Below are 16,424 nucleotides of genomic sequence, written 5' to 3'. Positions count from 1 at the left end.
AATACATTGGTGATGTCTATAGAGAAAAAAAGAATGATTTACTTGAGAGTCTATTGAGGCATCATTAGCAATGCATCCCATCTCCCAACCCACTTCTTTATGTCTTGCAATCATCCTGTGCTCAACAACCTGCTTCTATGTGTCTTTTGGACTTTAAATTTTCTTGCTTTCCATGCATGCAATTGTAATAAGTGGATGTAAGGGGTTTTGATGCATCTTTATCATGTACTCCACAATCCCCTCCATGCCCATAGTTTCAAATGGAGAGGCTATGAGTCAAGAAGTAGGAGCACATATGATTTTTGTGTCTTAACTCAGAGAAAGTTTGTAAGAATGCTCATTTAGACATTCTAAAACTCTTCCCATGTAGACTTGATTGAGTGAGGAAGTTGATTGGAAAAAGCACTTTGAAAGAGGACCTGGTAAATAACTGAGAATAGCTTGTGATTGTAAAACAAAAGGAAAATTGCAAAAAACAACATAAGTCTTCACAATTTAGGTATTTAAAATATTCCCATATAGCCTCAATGCAAAGCCTTGAAACAAAGATCTTGCATGAGCACAACCAATCCTCCACAAAGTACCTTGTTAACATCTCAAAAAGACTCAACGGATATGAGTTTATTAATCTTAATGTTAAGTCTGTTAAAATAGTAGAAAATGCATACATGTATGCAAAGAAGGTATTCAACGGCTATGAGTATAATAATCTTGATGTTAAGTCTATTTAAATAGTAGAAAATGCATACATGTATGGGTGGATGCATGAATAGGTGGACTTACTACCTGTGTCCCGGACATACTAGCATGCTGGTAGCTACCTCCCAAATCTAAAGGTGGAGGGAAAATTTTGAGTGAATTCAATAATGATTTTTTTAAAAACGTCACAGAGACCACGATCGAAGGTTGTTACGCCTTTTCGTTACTCTCTCTCTCTCTCTCTCTCTCTCTCTCTCTCTCTCTCTCTCTCTCTTTCCCCCCTCTGTGTTGAAGCTGAAAGCCTCCATAGCTGCCTCCTCCATAGCTGCTCTCTCTCTCTCTCTCTCTCTCTCTCTCTCTCTCTCTCTCTCTACAATTCCCATCTCCATAGCTGAGCACGCACTCTCTCTCAGAGTAGCTTGCCTTCCTCGATTACTACTCTCTCTCTCTCTCTCTCTCTCTCTCTCTCTCCCACACACACACACACACACACACACATTGCATGCGAATCCCTAGCTGGTGTTTAGGGCTTAGCTTTGGACAGGGTACCCACTTTGGAATCCTCTTTCCACCTCTCAAAGACTCACAAGATGGTGGAAATCATTCCAGTTGAGGATGTTGTGAGTTTAACAAGTAGCACATGCCTTTGTTGTGACTCAGTCAAGTGCAACTCATGCAAACAGAGTGCAATCAAGGATTATGAAGAAAACCGAAAGCGGGCATATCGCGAGAGAATCAAAGAAAGGGAAGCTAAAATTAAATAGGTCGATATTAATGAATTTCAGCACCGCAAAATTACTGCACCGGTGATCAAGTTTTTCAAGCAGTGCACAGAGGGTCTTGACAACAAGGCAAAGGAGGAAATCATTAGGAGCATTCTCAAGCATCGAGCATTGAGAGACTTGAAAATTCAATCTACAGGAGGTGAGGTTTCCAATGATGAGTAGAGGGTATTGATTAATGGAATGCACAACACTGTCAAGGTAATCAAGAGACCAAAAATCTCGGCAGATTTGTTTATTAAATGGGCGAGTATCATGATGGTTATGAATTCCACAAGCATAAAACCAAATATAGCAGCTGCATCGAGGCTTCTTGGTATCCATCAAAGGAACTTCTATGCAACTAGATCTCGATTGAAACATAATCATACAGAACTGCCATTGGATTTGTGTGGGCGACAACCATACACAAATAATGTAATTACAGAGGAAGTGAAGGCCACAATGGTGAGCTTCTGGACTCACAATCCTCGCGTATCGCCCAACAAAAAGGATGTGTGTCGAAAGCGTATTGCACGCAAAGTATTCGATAAACACCCATGTGTATTCTTGAGAAACCCCAGGTTTGTTTTGATATCTTGAGTAATTACAAGCTTATTTTCATTGAAAATTATGGAATTGGTTTGGTTGTACTTCAATAAATTGTACAGTTTGCTTATTGTTGCACATTGCTTTAGATCTAGCAACTACCATTGCCAAATAGGTAGCTTACAATACATGACTGGCAGCTACCACTGTGATCCTTATAATTACCACTGTCAGACTTTGGTAGCGTCCATGTTGTCGTAGCTACTAGTCTGATAGGGGTTGCTACCAATCTGCCATGGTGTTCTTTGTAAATTTGCTGGCTACCACATTTAACCTGCTAGTTTATAGTCTCATAGTCATGATAAGGTAGCCACCAGTTTGATAGTGCTTTCTACCAAATTTCCATGGTAGTATTGGTGTACTGGTAGCTATTATTGTCAACTTGGTAGCTATCAATATCCTAGTGCTAGCTGGAGCTATCACTCTGAGAGTAATAGCTTCCAATCTTTCATGCAATCCTGGTGGAAGCTAACAGTTTTCCATGGAAATCTTGGTCGAAGCTACCAGTTTGCCATGGCAATCCTGGTGGATTGGTAGCTATCACTGTCAACATGGTAGCTATCAATGTCAACCTGGTAGCTACCCTGGTAGTCTGATAACAACCAACCTTACAGTGCTACTCATGGTAAAGGTAGCCACAAGTCTTAGAGTGCTTCCTACTATTAGACTCAGGCTCTTGTAACTTTTCTCCTTCCACTTAGACCAAAATATTAGTTACCATTCAGAGAGTAATAGCTTCCAGTCTGCCATGCAATCCTGGTGGAAGCTACCAGTCTGCCATGGCAATCTTGGTGGAAGCTACCAGTTTGCCATGGCAATCCTGGTGAATTGGTAGCTATCTTTGTCAACCTGGTAGCTGTCACTATCAACCTGATAGAGGGTTCAAAGGAGAAGAGATGCATATAGAGCTGAAGGAAGGTGCTAACTCAGTGCGGCAAAGGCTAAGAAGGATGGGTCAAGATAAGATGGAAGCCTTGCAGGAAGAGGTGGACAAGTTATTGAAGGTAGGGTTCATAGTTCCAGTGCAAACCACAGAATAGGTAAGTCCAGTAGTAGTCATCCCAAAGAAGGATGGGATGTGGAGGATTTGTGTACATTTTAAACCCTTAAATGAAACAACTACGAAGAACCCATATCCTCTTCCATTCGTCGATTAGATCTTGGATTCAGTGTGGCAGGTTATGAGAGGTACAGTGTGTGTGATGGTTTTTCAGGCTATTTTCAATTGAAGATTGCTCTTAAAGACCGAACAAAGACGACTTTCATTACGCCATGGGGCTGTTATTGCTACACGGTATTGCCATTTGGGTTTTCAAATGGACCATCTTTCTATCAAGAGAAAGCAAATTGGGTATTGGCACCATTCATTGGTAGTTGTGTTCCCGGGGGATTCACCATGGAAAAATTATTGCACCAGGTAAGTGCAGGGGAGGGGTGTTTATTTACAAGTTACATAAGCGTATAAGTTAGGGACAAGCTCCCAATAATTTATCTCCCAAGCTAAAAAATAAGGGAGGGGGTATCATATTTAGGGGGGGGGGGGGAGACCTCACCTGAGTTGATTACTTTTAACAATTGGTCACCGGTGTAAAATAGAACTTGGAAGAATTTTGGGAAAGTGTTTTTATCAGGTCACACATCAAATTTCGCATCAATCCGGTTATAGATAAGGGCTGATTTGGAGCAGCTCAAGGGTTGATTTACACCAGCTTTGTATGGGTCAGAATTGGACGAATAGACAGAGTGCAGGATGATTGGGCACATAGTTTGAAATTCAAACTAAGACGCCTTGAGGGTACATCTAGTTATCAATAGAAGTGGTACCTTAGTATGTTTCCAGTCACTATGCTACACACTCTTTGACTAGTTTTACTCAGCTAGATCATGTGAGGCCTAAATTTTATATGTAAGATAGGGGTATGATAGTTTTCTTCATTGATTGTTGTATAAGCATAGAAAGGGGGTCATATTCCCTAAAATGATTCGTATATAGGGGTTTTATCAAAGCCGTCCCCTCGCAGGTGGCGTCCCGTTTTGTATATAGAGTGAATCCCCCGGGGTTGTGTTAAAGTTTTTATGGATGACTTCTGTGTCTATAGCAGTAGGGCTAAACACCATGAGAAGATGCAGATGGTATTGGCTCGATATGATGAATGTGGAGAACAACTAAATCCAAATAAATGTCATATAGCATAGCCAAGGGTGAAGTTATTGGGCCACATGGTGTCAGAAAATGGCATTGAGGCTGATCCAGACAAGGTTAAGTCTATTATTCTTCTTCCATCACCTACGAGTACAAAGCAATTGGCAACCTTTATACACAAAGTAAAGTACATGGTGCGGTTTATTCGATTGTCTTCATAGCTCCTTTATCCATTACAACAAGTGGCAAAGCATGACCCATTGCAATGGGATGACAAATGTGAAGAAGTGTTTCAATAGGTGAAAGAGGTGCTAGGGGGGTTGTCAGCCATGCAAGCTCTTGATTGGGAGCAAGTGTTTTATGTAAATCCATCAGTAGGGGATGATGCCATTGGAACCATGCTATTGCAAAAGGGGAAGGGCGGCCATTATATGAGGCCATTGTATTGTGCAAGTCGAGTGAAGCTGGTAGCAGAGAGAAAATTCTCGGAAGTAGAGCTAGTGATGGCTAGTGTAATATTTGCTTGTCGACGATTTCGTCATTACTTGCTACCACAACCTTTTGTTTTCTTGACGAGTTATGCTTTTTTGCCACAGTTAATTAATGGCACTAACATGTCAAATGTGGTCAAGAAATGGGTAATTGAGCTGCAAGAGTTTGAGTTCTCTTTTCTAGTGGAAGACAGTACAAGAGCTACCCTAGCCGATTTGTTGACCTACAAGGAGAATCCCCTTATTGTTAAGGAAGAGGCGGTGAAAAAGGTAGTCGAAGAAGTGCCACAGATCAGCAATGCACATGTTTTGTTCGTTGATGGCTCATACAGGAAGAGCCATGATGCGGCTTCAGGGGGTATAGCACTCTATGATCCAGAGGGGGAGTTAGTATGCAAGAGAGGGTTCAAATTGGATGCTCATAGTAACAATGAGGCCGAATATGAAACTTTGGAAGCTGGATTACACATTTGTTTGAAGCATGGGATTAGAAGGTTGAGCATAAAAGGAGATGCCTTGTTAGTGGTGAAGCAAGTGTTGGGTGTGTGGAAGAGCAAGAACACCTCATTGAAGGAAATGTGTTTAGAATTAAAGGCCTCCTAAAAAATTTCAAAGCATGGAGCATCAGACACATTGAATGTGCTCTAAATGGAGAGGCACATGAAGCAGCTCAAAGCATGATTGGGGAGCTATTTGTGTTGAGGACCAATTTACCTCTTGATCATGGCTGGGAAAGTTTGGCTCAAGAAGAGGAGTTTTTGCTAACAAGAGTCATTCCGAAGGACATTCACAAGTCTAAGAAGTATGGTTTTGTGCATAGAGCATCCAGGTACAAATTGATTGGTGATGTCTTGTACATGAAAGGGGTTGATCTCGTGCTGAAACGTGTACCTTGGCGGGAGGAGCTTTATAGGTGTTGGAAGAGAATCATGAAGGTGCATGTGGCGAACATTTTGCTCTAAAGATCACCTTGCATAAGATCTTGCAAGAGGGATATGTATGGCCTAGTTTGCACAAGGATGTTCACCATTTGTGTAGGTCTTGCAATAGGTGTCAAGCATTTGGGAAGAGAGTGTTGAAGCCAGAGCTACAAAAAACCATTATGGCATTTGATGTGTTTGAAAAGTGGGGGATTGATGCAATAAGACCGTTACCTATCACAAGCAGGTTTGAAAAGTGGGGGATTGATGCAATAAGCCCGTTACCTATCACAAGCAGGAGGAAAAGCTATATTTTGGCTACAGTGGACTATCTCTCTAGATGGGCAAAGGCTATAGGAGTAAAACAAATCACCACAAAGGATGTGGCAAAATTTGTGTACGATGAAATATGTTGCAAGTTTGGGGTGCCACTAGAGCTACTTTCGGATAAGGGGCCAAGATTTAGAGCTAAACTGCTAGACTTTTTATGCGCAAATATGAAGATTAGGCACCAGCATACCACTCCTTATTATGCGCAGTGTAATGGATTAAATGAAAGATTCAATGGTGAGTTGGTACAAATTCTTTCGAAAGTGACAGAGCAACAAGGAAAGAATTGGGATTTGGAATTGCCTGGTGCATTATGGGCTTACCGTACTTTTGTGAAGAGAGGTACAAGATTTACTCCATTTCATTTGGTATATGGAAAGGAAGCACTATTTCCTGTGGAAGTAGAGTTGCCTGCGGTCAAGATGCTAGAGAAGCTACTTGGGCTGCCTAGTGATGCATTCAAAGAGAGGCTCTTACAATTACAAGAGGTTCAGCTGGATAGGATGAGTGCATTGGAACATTATGAGAAGATGCAGGATAAGGCTTTGACAAAGATAAATGAAAAGGTCAAAAGTAAGGGTATCAAGAAGCATGACTTGGTTTTGCGCTACAACAGTAAGCTAGACAACACCTTCCAAAAGAAGTTTCAAGTTAAGTGGGAAGGCCCTTTCAAGGCAGTGGAGTGTTTTCCAAATGGTACATATCAGTTGGCTAATCTGGATGGGATTCTACATTAGTCAAGGGTAACTGGATTGCATCTTAAATTATATCATGCCAGATTAATGATGGTGGAGCAAGATGAGCTGTCTGTGGAGCAAGTAATGTTGGTGAGGGACGAGGAGACTTGTGACGCGGCGAGTCTCATATCTCTTTTTGTTGTTGCTGATCATGAATGATCTAGCAGGCTAGGGGATGGGCAAACTATGTTAGGATTTTTTTGGAGCAAGGGATTGCGCATATGTATATACACATGCATGGTGCATAAAATAAAGAATTGCCCATTCTTCATGTTGGGGTATAAAGCCCAATGTGGTCACCCAGGTAAGTGGGCGGGCCGCCAGGCATGTACACATATTCTTTTGTAAAAACCTAATAAGAACTCACTATGCTCTACACATGACAGTAGAGCGAGTTCACCATATCGTCGTGCTCTTCTTCTCGCACTCTCTCTCGCGTCGCACTTCCGCTCGTACTCCTTCAACTGGTATCAGAGCTCAGATCGAGGCTCGGGGCAGCACTGCAGGAGGTAGAGTCACCAGCTCTCGGTTACCGTTCGGCTTCGACAAAGTTTCGCGCAGGCCATTTTTGACTACGTGGTCTCAGCGGGTGCAAATCCGACTCTGCAAATTTGGGGTTTTCGGCCTATGACTGCAGGTGCTGAGGATATCGACACTCCCAAAGTGTTGATTTGTGGCTGTCTACACATCGAAGGACGGCTCACAGCTCTTGGAGGCGTGTCACATACGACACGGGCGCATCTACACACAGACTGTAGGTGACATCCACTAGTTCATCAGGTAGCTTGTGTTTGCTGCTTGATATTCCAGATTTCATCCTGACATTGCAGGTACTTCCACATGGGATGTATTGTCAGAGATGATGTATGTCTGTTGAGGGTTTGCTGGCTGTGAGTCATGCAGCAAACAACCGCCGCAGCGGTTACAGCATACAGTGGGAAATTTGTGGATGTATGACTTTGTGGGAAGTCTATGTACTGTCAAATTTACTGCAGCCTTTGTTGAGGGTCGAGTGAGGTTTTATTGAGCTAGGGGATTCTCGAATGTTGAGATCCTTTCGGTGATAGAGGTCTTGGAGTGATCCCTCGAGCACCCTTAGATAGGCAGCTAGGATGTATTGACTGTGAGTTAGACAGTTGGGATTACATCTTTGCTTTACTGCCGTTGAGGCATTGTCGCAGTGTATGCTTATAGGACAGTGACAGGACAGTGAGAGACGGTACAGGTGCAGGACAGGTTTACCCACAGCTTACAGTGTCAGAGAGACAGTGTTTTTTGAGCTGTTTTTTGGTCTGTTTTTAGTACACCAGAGCCATTTTACAAAGGAGACTCTGCCAAAATTTCTGCAGAATCTGAAGCTTTTTTGGTTCATTTGACAGGTTGATATTGGTTCAGAGGTCAGTTTACAGGGGAAACTCTGTCGAATTTTTCCCAGAAAAGTAAACTACTGTGAAGCGTAGCTATGGCTGGATCACAGGACACTTCTCTTTACAATATCAAGAAGCTGTATGGAACCAATTTCCCATTGTGGAAGAACCAGATTTGGCACGTGTTGGTACAAAAGAAGAAGATAAAACCTATAAAGCTCAAGGGGATAAAACCAGAAGATATGGACAAAGATGAATGGAGAGAAATGGATGAATTGGCACTTTCTACCATTATGCTGACTTTGGCAGAAAGTGTTTACTTCAATGTAGCAGACGAGATGTTGGCTTATCAAGCATGGTTAAAGATGAGTGATCTTTATGAGAAGCAAAGTGCAGCTTCAAAGGTATACTGGCTTAAGAAGCTTGTTGACTTGAAGATGAAAGAAGGGACACCTATGTCCAATCATTTGAATGAATTTAACACAATCTACAGTCATTTGTCAGCTCAAGGTGTCAAGTTTGATGAACCTGTTAGAGATATGTTCCTATTGATCACATTGCCGGAAAGTTGGGACACTTTTCGCACAGCTTTGAGTGACATAGAATGCTACCATTGTGGCAAGAAGGGTCACATGAAAAGAGACTGTAGAGAATGGAAAGCAGAAAAAGGCAAAGAGAAAGCTGAAGACCATGGTGAGAAGAACAAGTCCTCAGTGAAGATTCAAGAAATAAATGTGAAAAACACTGTTGCAGAGGATGACAGTATAGTGTCAGGAGACATCTACTTCTTGAAGAATACAATGGACTCAGCTCTTCTTACAACATCTGATGGAAATGAACTGAGTGACTGGATTATAGACTCAGGGGCATCACTTCGTGTGTCTCCAAACAAGGAGTGGTTTACTTCTTATGTGACCACTAAAGATCATGTTCGGCTAGGCAATGGGAAGACATGTGAGATCTTAGGTGTTGGAGATGTTCAATTGAAGTTTCAGAATGGCTCTTCTTTCACGCTGAAGAATGTGAGACATGTTCCCGCAATTACAAAGAGCTTGATCAGCACAGGTTTACTTGATGATGCTGGCTACGTCACCACTTTTGGACAGAACATGTGGAAGATATCCAAGGGTTCTATGACAGTAGCACATGGAGTAAAGTCTGGAGGACTTTACATGATTTATGTATCAAATGTCTCTAAAAATGTAATCAATGTAACCGAGCAGCCGAACGTTTCTTTGTGGCATAGCCGGTTAGGACATATGTCCAAGAAGGGAATGGAAATCTTGTCTCGTTCTGGTTATTTGCCTGGCTTTTCATTTAATGATTTTGAATTCTGTGAACATTGTCTGTATGGTAAGCAAACACAGCAACCACATAAGCATAGAAGCAGTAGAAGAGATACACAGTTGGCACTTGTTCATAGTGATTTGTGTGGACCTATGCCTAACCTATCTCTAGGGGGAGCTTCTTACTTTATGACATTTATAGATGATTACTCGAGGAAAGTATGGGTTTACTTTCTCAAGCACAAGGATGAAGCGTTTAGTGTTTTCAAAACGTTTGTGACACTTGTGGAGAATCAGAGTGGCAAGAAGCTTAAATGCTTATGCACTGACAATGGTGGAGAGTATGTTTCAAAGGCCTTTCAGGACTTTTGTGAGTCAAAAGGTATAAAACTTGAACTTACTGCTCTTTACAATCCTCCTCAAAATGGTGTTGCTGAGAGGATGAATAGGACCATACAAGAGAAAATCAGAAGTATGTTGTCTAATGCACAGCTGCCAAATGGGTTTTGGGCTGAAGCTGTATCAACAGCTGTTCATCTTGTAAATAGATCTCCTAGCAAGGTTTTGCAGAAGGATTCAGTGCCAGAGATGGTATGGTCAGGCAAGGTCCCCTCATACAAGCATCTCAGAGTCTTTGGCTGTGAGGCATATACTCACGTTCCAAAGGAATTTAGGAACAAACTTGAGCCAAAGAGTAGAAAGTGCATCTTTCTAGGCTATGGTAATTCTGGTGAGATGGGGTACAGACTTTGGGATCCCGAATCCAGAAAGGTTGCCCGCAGCAATGATGTTCACTTTAATGAATCCAAATATCATTCTAAACCAGAGAGGGTTGAGGAGATTAGAAGAGTTGTCTTCCAAGAAGATGGACCTGCACGTGCAAGACAAAATGTCAGGGCTCAAGAGGAGCAAGGACAGGATAGAGTGGAACCACAGGTTGTGGCTGATCCTGAGCCACCTATTGTGCGCAGATCTGGACGTGTCACGCGACCTCCTGATAGGTTTGTTCCATCTATGAACTATGTCATGTTGACTGATTGCAATGAGCCTTCATGTTACAAGGAAGCAGTGCAAATGAAGGACTTCGGGAATTGGCAATTGGCCATGCAGTCACAGATGACAGCTCTACATAAAAACCAGACATGGAAGCTAGTTAAATTACCACGGGGCAAAAAGTCTCTACCCTGTAAATGGGTTTACAGGTATAAGATCACCGCTCATGATAGTCAGCCAAAGTACAAAGCAAGGCTTGTTGCCAAGGGCTTTAAGTAAGAACAAGGCATTGAATTTGATGAAGTCTTCTCTCCGCTGGTCAAAATGACTACATTGAGATGCTTTCTTGCATTGGTTGCCATATTAGATTTGGTGTTGCACCAAATGGATGTCAAGACAGCGTTCTTGCATGGTGATTTAGATGTGGAAATTTACATGCAGCAGCCAGAAGGGTTTGTTGAGAAAGGCAAGGAAGATTGGGTATGCCAGTTGTTAAAGAGTCTTTATGGCTTAAAACAATCACCGAGGGCATGGTACCATAAATTCCACAAGTTTATGCTTTCTCAAGGCTACAAACGTAGTGAGTTCGATCACTGTCTATGTACAAAGAAGGCTAAGGATGGTAGTTGGCTGATCCTTATTTTGTATGTGGATGACATGTTGATTGCTGGCAAGCACTTGGAAGAAATTTCAGCTTTGAAGTCAAAGATGGAAAAATCGTTTGACGTGAAAGACATGGGTGAGGCAAGTCATATACTTGGTATGCGCATTGAGAGAGACAGATCAAAGAAGTTGATTTGGTTATCTCAAACAGAGTATATTGACAAGGTTTTGCAACGTTTTAATATGGAGAAGGGAAAGGCATTGAGTGTTCTATTGCCACCATATGTGAAACTTAGCAAACAAGATTGTCCTGTGTCTGAGGAAGAACAGGTTGAAATGGATAAGATTCCATATGCGTCTGCAGTGGGTAGTTTGATGTATGCAATGATTGCTACTCGCCTAGACATTGCATTTGTAGTGGGAGTAGTAAGTCGATACATGTCAAACCCAGGCAAGAAACATTGGGAGGCAGTGAAAGGAATATTGAGGTACCTGAAAGCTACAAAGAGTATGCGTATATGCTATGGGAGTCAGGAGCTAAGTGTAAAGGGTTTTACAGACTTAGATTATGCAGGTGACTTAGACAACCGAAGGTCTACGTCAGGGTATGTCTTTACATTGGCTGGTGGAGCAGTATCATGGCGTTCTAGATTACAAGATTGTGTTACTCAGTCTACTACAGAGGCTGAATATGTTGCAGCATCAGAGGCATGCAAAGAATCAATTTGGCTTAATCGACTAGTAACAGACTTGGGAATCAAAGAAGAGATGCCTGTGTTATATTGTGATAGTCAAAGTGCTATTCAATTGGCTCGCAATCCAGTTTATCACTCAAAGACAAAGCATGTGGATGTGAAGTATCATTTCATCAGGGAAATGCTCGAGGATAAGCAACTTCAGCTTGTCAAAGTTCACACCACAGAAAATCCTGCTGATCTACTTACAAAAGGACTTCCCTCAGAGAGCTTTGCGCATTTTCGCAAGCAGTTAGGTGTAGGGCAGTACATCACTTCTCTACATCTCTTGTATATTAGCTTGTATAGTAGCTTCTCTCACACTTAAAGTACCACATTGGACTTTAAGTGGGAGGTTGTTGGGGTATAAAGCCCAATGTGGTCGCCCAGGTAAGTGGGCGGGCCGCCAGGTATGTACACATATTCTTTTGTAAAAACCTAATAAGAACTCACTATGCTCTACACATGACAGTAGAGCGAGTTCACCATATCGTCGTGCTCTTCTTCTCGCACTCTCTCTTGCGTCGCACTTCCGCTCGTACTCCTTCACTTCAAATCTAGGTGGTTACGTGGGGCCCATATGTGTACAAGTAGGGGAGGGTGTACATAGTGCATCGATTTTCATTATTACGAGTACCAGTGTATTTTTCTATAATAAGAGGATTTTGAGGCACGTAAAATTTCTCAAGCAAGCTATCCACGAGCCGACGCCATGAGGTAAGCAGGTGCGTCAGATGGCATCTAGTGGCGTTAAGAGGTCGAATGGGGTCAATATTTACACGTGGATAAGTACGGACACAACGTGGGTGTTTTTTGTGATAATTATGCAAAAAGGTCATCATGAGAATTATATTTGGGGGCCACTTCACGTGATTGCGGGATGCATTATTGGAAAAATTTGAGTGCCAGGTGTACGGATGGATGCAGCAGGGTGACAACTATGCACTACGAGGCCACTTTTTGGCCTGTTCGGGGTCCGTTTGAGGTCAACTAAAAGGCCAAAGGTGCCCAAGTAATAAAGCTAAGTGTGGAAATTGAAAAACCTGAGACAAAACATGGAGAGAAGAGGAGGAACAACCGCAACTTAATTTTTGCTGTTTTTGGAGCCTGTTTTGGCCATAAACTGCTCATCCGAGGTCGGATTTGAGCGCTTTGATATTGTAGACTGGGGCTTTTGGCAGCTCCGGATGCAATAATGTTGTCCATTTTGCCAAATTTCTCATTTTTACCTGCTATTTTGGCTGTGTAAGTTTCTCCTGTGAGCGAAGCCTGTGTTCAAATTTGTGATTGTATCTGGCATATTTCATCCATATTGTGTGAGCTATTTGCCCCATTGGTGTTGGCCCAAGATCAATTGTATCTAAACATCAGAAATTCTCCTCTTTTGAGTTGAGTTTTTTGGGTGTGTGTGTGTGTGTGTGTGTGTGTGTGTGTGTGTCTATGTTGAGTGAGCAAATGGATAGTCTCTCTTCTCTCACTCCATCAGTGTGTTCCTTGTCTTGGCCAGGTGGGTTATGTAAGCCGAATGGTGTCCCATAGTGTGTGTGTGTGTGTGTGTGTGTGTGTGTGTGTGTGTGTGTGTGTGTGTGTGTGTGTGTGTGTGTGTGTGTGTGTGTGTGTGTGTGTGTGTCATCCCAAGAGTGTGCTTCGGGTCATTATAGAGGCGTTATGTGTGTTTCCATCCCTCTCACAACGTTTTTATTTCATGATGCAGTGTCTACGTACACGCATAGGTGCAATGTAATGACCTTGGCATCATTTCTTTAGATGCTCATCATTACTAGTTCATGGATGCATCCGATCTATTTGCACATCTTTCACATTGTTCTTGTTGTTATCATGCTTGCAAGACATATCATCTCACTCTTTTCTTATATTGTTGCTTCTCTTAGTACATTGTTTTCATGTAGGGTTGATTGCAATAAGTATCAGATTCAGAATTCATTGCCCCCTTAGATTGATCCTTGTGTCACCATGATGACGTTGGAGGAAAAGCCAGATGTCACTTACAGTGATGTTGGAGGTTGCAAAGAGCAATCAAAAAGATGGGATAGGTAGGAGCTATTGAATTTCTTTGTTTCTGCTGGTTTTATTGCTTTTGCAAACGTTATGCATGTCCACTCATATTTTGCTTTGTATGATAATTTGAGCCATTAAGTTAGTTGAGCTTTTGATGCTTCAAACTGAAAAGTCTGTGAAGCTTGGTATTGACCCACCAAAGGGATGCTTTGTTATCAAAACACTTCTTGCACAAGCTCTGGCAATTTGGATAGATGCATTCTTTATTCATGTCATTGGCAAAGAATTGGTACAACAATATGTGGGAAAAGGTGCTCGAATGGGCTGTTGTTTGTTGCTTAGAAGACCTGATACCCTTGACCCAGCTCCATAAAGGCCAGGCCACTTAGATAGGAAAGTTGAGTTTGGCTTGCCGGACCTTGACAATAGAACGCGTCTTTTAAACAAAACAATGAATTGTGAGAGACATTTTCTTTGAATTTATTGCTCGCATTTGCCCTAATTCAATAGGTGCATATTATTAGACCCTAAGTTCAATTTCATGTGTTGAATGGTCACCATGATTTTTATATTTTTGTTTCACCTACTTCAAGTACTAATATTAGAAGTGTTTGTAATGAGGCTAGCATGTTTACTATCTGTGCAAGGAGGAGGACAGTAATAGAGAGATTTCCTTGAGGCTGTAAACAAGGTCGTCAAAGGCTATCAAAAGTTTAGTGCAACCCCAAAGTATATGGTGTATAATCCACAATCTCTACTTTCTTTGGGGTAATGTCAGGTATAGCTTCTCCTAGAACTATGTATTAAGAAGGGGTTAATACATATTTTGTGACCGACAGAGTTTCAACGACAGACTTTGGGGAAAGCAGCGTCCTCAATACATGTTGCTTATTATAGCTATTTGTCTGTCCTATTGTACCATGTGCTACTTTGTTATGATGATGGGTTCTCCCTACAGTTTGTTAGTTTGTTAGTCCCTCAGTGCTAAACAATAAGCTAGGATTTGTGTTGTATTGACCACAACAATGTTTTCCAGGATTTTATAATATATGCATTTGTATTCATGAAGGCTGCCTCAATAGAGATGTGATTTTAGCCCTTGCACTAGGGAAGAAAGAGGAACCATTTACTTTACAAGATGATTATCTTCTCTATGGTAATAGACTATGCGTTACCAACTCACTACGTGAGAAAGTAATGTATGAACATCATGCTCCTCCTTATGCAGGGCATAGAGGGATTTGGTCTACCCTAAAAGGGATTGAAACATATTTCTATTGGCCTAGCATGAAAGCAAACATACAAGAGTATGTTTCTAAATGTATGGTATGCCAAAAGACGAAGTTTGATATATGGAAGCAACGTGGATTGCTTCAACCTTTGCCAATCCCTAATTCACCATGGGAGAGAATATCCATGGATTTTATCTTTGGATTTCTTAAGTCTATCCATGTAAATATGGGAATATGGACAATAGTAGATAGGTTCAGCTGTGAGGTCCATACCCAGACTCGACCCTAATCACCTCCCTCAGTCCTCCAGACCGTTCTAGGGAATGACGTAGATCTATCTGTAGATATCCCTCCCACTTGGGACTGACACTTAGACAGGATTCCGGTATATCTCGAACGCCAACCCAATGTGAGGGCCATACCCAGACTCGACCCTACTCAACTCCCTCAATCCTCTAGACCGTTCCACGAAATGACGTAGATCTATCTGCAGGTATCCCTCCCACTTGGGATCTACACTCAGGCAAGACTCCGGCCTATCTTGATTGCCAACCCAAGGGGGTACATCCCTTCATTCAATGATTCTATCCATTTCTCATAATCAATATTTCCTTGACAGCTTTCTGCACCCAAAATCGTGGTCCTTAGTCTTGATTTCTCTTGATCTTTTAACTTGAGGATCTGCTCTTGCTTTCTTGTTCTCCCTTGTTCATGGTGATAACCCCTTTTTTCCCACAAGCAGGCATGCCAGTTATCATGTCATAGTAATCAATATCTAATTCTCCTATATGATTTTCTCATGTTAAACTGATCATTTAATATGGGGAAGTGCCAGGGGAGATAAAGCTAGAATATTGGTTAAGCTAGCAGACCGGCCACATTAGGGATCCAAAGGAGGGAAAATAGGGATCCAAAGGGGGGGCCATCTACAAAAGAGCCATGTGCAATAATGGGCTAAAAAGACCCTAAGGTTCAGCCCATTAAGACTTCCAAAATGCTAAGGTTCCAAAATTCAAAGGTTGTGTCCAAAGGTCAACCTTAAGGGAATTGGATGCTTTATGTGTGTACAAAAAAGTCTTTGCAATCCCTACTTGGGAGGGGGCGAGCCTTGAATGTAGGGGATGAGAGAGAAAGCCACACACACACACAAGCTCCCTTAACACAAAGGGAATGAGGGACACATGTCAGCTCCCTAGGCCAGATGCCCACAAGGTGTACCCAATTCCTATTGGATGGCCTTGGAGGTGGACCAATGAGAATTAGGCTAGAGTAAATCTAGTTTAATTAATTTTAAAAAAACTTAATAAAAGAACCAATGAGAATTAAGTCCTCTAGAAGACTATTGGACAGTCTCCCAAGGGGTCCAATGAGCATTCAACAGCCCAATGGCTTGCCTGATTCCTATTGGCCAGGAGGCAAAGGGGTCCAATGCGAGTTTAGTTGAATTATTAAATTACCTAAAGCTCTCACAAAAGGGGAAAGGGGGACACATGTTAGAAG

At 42.0% G+C, this 16,424-nt stretch overlaps 1 pseudogene; it reads left to right on the top strand.

The window, feature by feature from the left end:
* The first annotated feature begins 12,385 nt into the window (after positions 1–12,385).
* On the top strand, positions 12,386–14,464 carry LOC147418969 (26S proteasome regulatory subunit 7-like; annotated as a pseudogene).
* The last annotated feature ends 1,960 nt before the right edge of the window (positions 14,465–16,424 follow it).

Source organism: Adiantum capillus-veneris, chromosome 29 (genome assembly GCF_014529385.1).
Source record: "Adiantum capillus-veneris isolate H3 chromosome 29, ASM1452938v2, whole genome shotgun sequence".
Classification (NCBI taxonomy): domain Eukaryota; kingdom Viridiplantae; phylum Streptophyta; class Polypodiopsida; order Polypodiales; family Pteridaceae; genus Adiantum; species Adiantum capillus-veneris.
Note: the sequence above shows the minus strand (reverse complement) of the source record. Positions and strands in the feature narration are given on the sequence as shown.